Here is a 7831-nt window from a genome sequence, read left to right as displayed (position 1 = left end):
TCAATTATTGAAGATGTTAAAAAAAATGCCCTTTTTTAAATCTAGAACTTTCTATTAGGATTGCTGAAGGAAGTAAATACTCAAAAGTCTCATTCACATAAATTAAAAATCAGTTTTGTTTTCAAGCACTGGCTTTTTACTTGAAACATTAGGACACTGTGAAACTTACTCTTGGACAATCTGCTGTAATGTCAGGCTGGTTTCATTTGACATGGGAGCCTATTTAAATGCTACATGGCAGCCATCCTCCTCTTTTTATTAGCTTGTAATACCTAAAGTGATGATGCCAAGTTAAAAAAATTATTAAATAGCTTTTAAAAAATTAGTTCTGTTTTCGTTTTCCAGTTACAAAGCACCCTTATGAAAACATTGCTTTTATTTGTTTCTTTTTTGTTTGTTTATTTTTGCAGTTCTAGGAATTGAACCCAGGGTACCAAGCATGCTAGGCAAATATTCTACTACTGAGTCACATCCTCAGACCTGAGAATTATCTTTATAATTGATGGTTATAAAACCATGGGACTTACTTAGTATTAGAACTGTACTGCATTTAAATCATAGTCTAAGCAGGAATTCCAATCTTTAGTTTCATTCACACATCGTGTCACGTGGGAGATATTTGGGAACGGAGGTTTTATTCTTGAGGTTGTTGCCTATAGGCATCCCCCACCCATGGCAATGGAGAGACTCCCATATAAATTCTCAACCAATTTATTGAGCTTAAATGATCTTTGAAAACATAAATCTTTCTTTCTAAAGCCTTCAATGGCTTCTCGCTCCATTAGGATTCAATCAAAGCTCCTTGATGAGACTTACCTTTCCAATGTCATCTTAAGCAGAATTATTTAACTCCTTCCCCACTCCAGAATGAAATCGTGGTTTTACCTTTGTGTAGCAACACTCAAGCTCTTTCCCCAAAAACCTCAAAGCCAAATTTGGAGGAGGATAGAGGGAAGTCAGATGATTGGTCCGGAAATATTTATTCATTTCATTTTGGAGTTCTGGGGATCAAACCCAGGGACTCACACATGCGAGGCAGGCATTCTATCACAGAGCCATATCCCCAGCTCAAAATACTATTTGATAAAGAAAAATAAGTTCTAATGTTTATGACACAGTAGGCTGACTATAGTTTGCAACAATTTATTACCTATTTTATAAAGATCAAGAATGGAAGAGAGGAGTTTGAAATACCCCTACACAAAGAAATGGTTAAGTATTTAAGAATAAAATACTTAAGAATAAAATAGCTATTTTATCTGATCTGATTATTATAAATTGTAGAAGTTGTGGCTCAGTGGTAGAGTGCTCGCCTAGCATGCACAAGGGATTGGGTTCAATCCTCAGCACCACATAAATGTAAAATAAAGATATTGTGTCCACCTAAAACTTAAAAATAAATATTAAAAAAATAATTTGTATATGTGTATTGAATTATCACGTCATACCTCATAAATATGTATAATTGTGTGTCTTTTTTTTTTTTAGAAAGACAAGTTTAGTTCTTTCTGTCCAGAGGTATACATAAAAAACATATGGAAGTAACCCAACCTGGTGGTACATGCCTGTAATCCCAGCTGCTCAGAAGGCTGAGGCAGGAGGATCACAAGTTCAAAGCCAGCCTCAGCAACTTAGTGAGACCCTCTCAAGATAGAGTATTGAAAAAAAGAAAAACGGGGTGGGGATGTGGCTCAGTGGTTAAGCGCCCCTGGGTTCAATTAAAAATTTCAGATCCTTTTCTTAAACAGGGCTCAAGTTTTCCAGCTTGTGGAAATGTAAAACTTTGCTAAACATAATCATTACTTACTCCAATATTGATCAAATACCTGCCTAAGCATCAGGAGAGGGACATTAAAAGGTGCTATAGTCCATTGTTATGGTTTAAGTATTAGGAGTCCCCCAAAAGCTTGTGTGTGAAAAATGCAAGAAAGTTTAGACGTGAAATGATTAGGTTATGAGAGTTTTAACCTAATCAGTGCATTGATTCCCCTATAGGGATCGACTAGGTGGTAACTGTAGGTAGATAGGGGTGGTTGGAACAAATGGGTCACTGGGGTGCCTTTGGGGTATCTATTTTGTCCTTGTTGAGTGGAGCTCTCTCTCTGCTTCTTGGTACCATGTTCCTGGCTGCTTTTCTCCCTCACACTCTTCTGCAGTGATGTTCTGCCTGCCCTCCAGCACAGAGCAACGGAGTCGGACACGGATGGACCGAGGCTTCTGAAACAGCGAGGTCCCACACAAACTTTTTCTCCTGAAACTGTTCTTGTCAGGTCTTTTTGGTTACAGTGGTGGAACACCTGACTAAAACATCCACCTTGTCCTCCAGAGCACGGCTGTCCAACTTGAATATCTACGGGTAAGATTTTTCAAGATCTTCCAGGTTCCTTTTACACCCATCCCCCAAATCCCACATTTTTTCCCCTTTAAATTAAGATACTCTTTCTTTTTTCAGAACAGTTTTAGGATCACAACAAAATCGAATGGAAGGAAGAGTCTCCGCCTCCCCCCCCCCCCCCCCCCCCCCCCCGCCGTGCAGCCTCCTCCTCCTCCTCCTGCATCGATACCCCACACCGGTGTGTGGCTCATTTGTTATAAGCAAGGAACCAATAGTGACATGTCATTTTCAGCCAAGTCCACGTTAGTGCAATCTAGAATTGTTCTTTTAAGAACTAAATCTTTTTTTAATGAGGAAAAAATTCAAATACACACAAAAAGAGAGAAAATGAAAGTGGAATAACCATCACCTAGCTATATTAAGCATCAACTCACAGCTATCTTTGTTTTTTTTAGAATGATTTTTTTAAAAGTTGTTGATGGACCTTTATTTTATTTATTTATGTGGTGCTGAGATTCGAACACAGGGCCTCACACATACCAGGCAAGCGCTCTACCGCTGAGCCACAACCCCAGACCCTTTGTGTGTGTGTGTGTGTGTGTGTGTGTTAATGGGGACAGAACCCAGGGCTGCTCTACCAATGAGTTCCATCTCCATCCCTTTATATTTTTATATTTTTATTTTGAGACAGGGTCTTGGTAAATTGCTGGGGCAGGCCTTGAACTTTTGATCCTCCTGTGTCAGCCTCTTGGGTCACTAGGATCATAGGGTGGGCTACCTCTTCTGTCATCCTGTTTAGTCTGTACTCTCATCTTGCCTCCAAAGTCCTCCACCAATCCCGTCCCTGATTATTTTTAAGCACATTCTAGACATCATAGTGGCTTTTTTTTAACCTATGAATATCTCATTGTGCTTCTCTAAAAGATAATATCTCTTTTATACAAAACCTAAAAAGAGTAATGATTCCTCTTGTCCAATATTCAATTAAATTTTCCCATTTAAAAAACTAGTTGGTTTGTTCTAATTAATATGCAAACATTGCATTTGGTTAATAATGTCTCTTAAAACTCTATTATTCTGTAGATTCTCATTTCCTCTTTCTTTTCCTTGCAAAATGACATAATAGAAAATAGATTATAGAGATTCCTATAATGTATGTCTTGCAGATTATACCTGCCAAGTCTCTCTCTCTCTTTCTTTTTGGTACTGGGAATTGAACCTGGGGCACTCTCTAAACTATACCCCTGGGCCCCTCCTTCTTTTTTGGAGACAGACTTTCACTAAATTGCTGAAGCTGACCTTGAATTTGAGGTCTTCTTGCCTCAGCCTCCCAAATGGCTGGGATTATGGGATTATGAGAGTGTGCCATCATTCCAGGCCTCTTTTAACATTTTTTGTTCCATTTTTGTTTTTGCTTTTGGTGCTTGAGGTTGAACCCAAGGATTTATGATTGCTAAGCACAAGCTGTATCACTAAACCATCCACAGCCCTTCTCTAAATCTTTGTTTACTGTAAACTTGCAGGTAGAGCTAAAGGTTTTTTTTTTTTTTTTTTTTTTTAATATTAGAAAGTTGCATCCATCAATGTTTTTTTTTTTTTTTTTAAAGAGAGAGAGAGAGAGAGATAGAGAGAGAGAGAGAGAATGAATGAGAATTTCAATATTTATTTTTCAGTTTTTGGCGGATACAACATCTTTGTATGTGGTGCTGAGGATCGAACCCGGGCAGCACGCATGCCAGGCGAGCGCGCTACCGCTTGAGCCACATCCCCAGCCCGAGCTAAAGGTTTTATTTTATTCTGATTCATGTTTTTGATCAGACTACTTTATAGACAGATCATTGTGCATACTTCTATCAGCAGGTAGTACTGTGTGATAATTGGTTTTTGCTATGCTAGTAGACATTGATTATCATTGCCTAAATCTATTATTTCTTTTTTTTTTTTAAAGAAAGAGTGAGAGAGAGTGAGAAAGAGTGAGAGAATTTTAATATTTATTTTTTAGTATTTGGCGGACACAACATCTTTGTCTGTATGTGGTGCTGAGGATCGAACCCGGGCCGCACACATGCTAGGTGAGCGCGCTACCGCTTGAGCCACATCCCCAGCCCCTAAATCTATTATTTCATTGGAGGTTATCCCCTTTCCATTTCATCTTTGTTTTATTTCATTTTGTTTCTTGTGAAATTGACTTGTTGATGAGATTAAGCTAGATATTTTGGAGATTGTTCTTATGAATTTGTTCAGTTGTTTCCTATTAATCTAACTTCTTCCTTTGTCTCATGAAATTTCTATAAATTGAACATTAGAGCTTGAACCTTGATTAGATTCAAGTAAATATTTTTGGCAAGATTACTTCATAGGTGATATCATGTACTTACTTTGTCCTATTAGCACATATTACCTGGTATATCCTTATTTTGAAGACTCCTCTACAAATCATGTCATAGCCATCAATGTGTACCTACCTTTCCACACTAAAGAATATATAGTCATAACCGTTTCGAAGAATTTTAAAATAATTTAATAATTTATTTATTTAGTGTGTGTGTGTGTGTGTGTGTTTGTACTAGAAATTGAACCCAGGGGTACTTAATCACTGACCACATCTCCAGCCCTTTATATTTTTATTTGGAGACAGGGTCTTGCTAAGATGCTTAAGGCCTCTCTAAGTTGCTGAGGCTGCTTTTGAACCCTCCATTCTCCTGCCTCAGCCTCCAAATGATTCAAAGTTTTAAGAATAAATTATTCATTTTGTTTCTATAGTCTAAATTTGATTTCATGTATATATATATATATATATATATATATATATATATATATATATAAATATATCTGATGATTTGCAGTTGACTGGTTCTTTTTTAAAATTTTATTTATTATCTGTTATTGTTGTTACTTGCTAGGGTTGAAACCCAGGGTTTTGGTCATACTAAGCAAGTATGATTATTTTATTCAGGTTTTACATTGGTTTCTGTGACCAAAGGACCTGACAAGAACCATGCAGAAGGGGAAAGCTTATTTTTAGCTCATGGTTTCAGAGATTCAGGTCATGGTCACCCAACTCAATATCTCTGGGTTAAAGGTGAAATAAAACATCATGACAGAAGAGCTTGGTGGAGGAAAGCAGGTTAAGACTCGAAACCAGGAAGGAGGGAGGGAGGGAGGGAAAGAGTGAGAGAGAATGAACTCCAAACTATAAAATCTCAAAGCACACCCCCAGGGACCCACCTCCTCCAGCCACATAGTTACCTGCCTATAGTTATTGCCCAGTTAATCCCTATCAGAAGATTAACCCATTGATTAGGTTATACCTCTTAACCTAATCTTTTCACCTCTGAAAATTCTTTCATTGTCTCAAACATGAGTTTTTGGGGACAACTCTCATCCAAACCACATTGATGGTCTTATTTTTTGTACATTCTTTCCCCTCTTGCTGTTTTCATTAGGAAGATTTTCTAACATATATAAACTAGGCAGAAGAGTGCAATGAATCCTCGTGTACTCATCACCTGGCTTCAGTTTAGGCTGATGGTGTTTCATCTAATTCTTCATCCACTTCTCACATCTGTGTCATTTATGATTTTGTTCTTGAGATATAATTCTTATGCCTAAAATTTCCCCCCTTTTTATTTTTTGGTACTAGGCATTTAACCCAGGGGTACTCAACCATGACACATCTCTAGCCCTTTTAATTTTTTTTTTTAAGATGGGAGAAGAAACGACCCATCCCAAAAGGAAGGCCATACCCTAATGGGATTTTTTGGTACTGGGGATTGAACTCTCAGGGACACTCGACCGCTGAGTCAGATCCCCAACCCTGTTTTATATTTTATTTAGAGACAGGGTCTCACTGAGTTGCTTAATGCTTCGCCTTTGCTGATGCTGGTTTTGAACTTGTGACCCTCCTGTCTTAGCCTCCCAAGCTGCTGGGATTACAGGCGTGTGCCACTGTGCCTGGCTGTACATATTTTTGTATGTAAATATGTTTTAATTTCTCTTAGAGATTTACATTGGAGTGGAATTACTGGGTTTTGTATTATTTCAAAGCAAATGATTGACATATAATTTCATCCATGTATATTTCAGGATATATCTCTAAAAGATAAGGATTATTGTTAACATAACCACAAATCAGCTCTTAGCAAATATAAAAAAATATATATAATTCCTTACATCTTATCAGATCCTAATGTTGAGAAATTAGAAATCAACGTGACAAAAACCTACAAAAACTGAATAAATACATAGAAATTGAAAAATACACTTCTGAATGATGAATGAATGATAAAAGAAATTTAAATATTCTTAAACTAAAATGAGAATACAACATATCAGAACCTCTGGGACACTTTAAGAGGCAGCTCTAAGAGGAAATTTTATAGCTATGAGTGACTACATAAGAAAATCAGAAAGATTCCAAATAAACAATCTAAATATGCATCTCAAGGCCCTTGAAAAAGAAGAACAAACCAATTCTAAAACCAGTAGAAGGAAGGAAATAATTAAGATCAAAGTCAAACTCAATGAAATTTAGAATAAAAAAATACAAAGGATTAATGAAACAGAGTTGGTTTTTTGAAAAGATACACAAGATTGATAGGCTCTTAATCAACCTAACCAAAAGAAAAAGAGAAAAAACCCAAATTAATAAAATTATATATGAAAAAGGAGAAATCACCACAGACATCGCAGAAATCCAGTGGATCATTAGGAATTATTTTGAAAATTTATACTCCAATAAACTGGAAAACTTAGAAAAGTGTGTACATTTCTAATCAAATACGATCTGTCAAAACTGAATCAAGAGTACATACAAAACCTAAACAGACCAATAACTAGCAATGAGATAAAAGCAGTAATGAGATGCCTTCCAACAAAGAAAAGCCGAGGCCCAGCGTGGTGATGCATGCCTGTAATCCCAGAGGCTTGGCCAGGGAGTCTGACACAGGAGGATAATGAGTTCAAAGCCAGTCTAAGCAATGGTGAGGTGCTAAGCAACTCAGTGAGACCCTGTCTCTAAATAAAATACAAGATAGGGCTGGGAATGTGGCTCAGTGGTTGAGTGCCCCTGAATTCAATCCCTGGTACAAAAAAAAAAAGAAAAAGTTCAGGACTAATAAATTGTTAGCTGAATTCTACCAAGCCTTTAAAGAAAAACGAATGCCCAAACTCCTCAAATTATTCCATGAAATAGAAAAGGATAAATGCTTCTAAGTTCATTCTATGAAGCCAGTATTGCACTCATGCTAAAACCACATAAAAATACATTGAGGAAAGAAAACTACAGACTTGTATCCATGAGGAACTTAGATGTGTATGTATATATATATATATATAGTATATATATATATATATACATATATATGTATATATATATATATATAGTGTGTGGTGTGAAGTAACCTTTATTTATATTTTATTTATTTATTTGTTTATTTATATGTGGTGCTGAGGATTGAACCCAGTGCTTCACACATCCTAGGCAAGTGCTCTACC

Source organism: Marmota monax, unplaced genomic scaffold (assembly GCF_021218885.2).
Source record: "Marmota monax isolate L192 unplaced genomic scaffold, Marmota_monax_Labrador192_F-V1.1 WCK01_AAM20220418_F8-fsc00131, whole genome shotgun sequence".
Taxonomy (NCBI): domain Eukaryota; kingdom Metazoa; phylum Chordata; class Mammalia; order Rodentia; family Sciuridae; genus Marmota; species Marmota monax.
The sequence above is the reverse complement of the archived record's forward strand: the minus strand, read 5'-3'. Positions refer to the sequence as shown.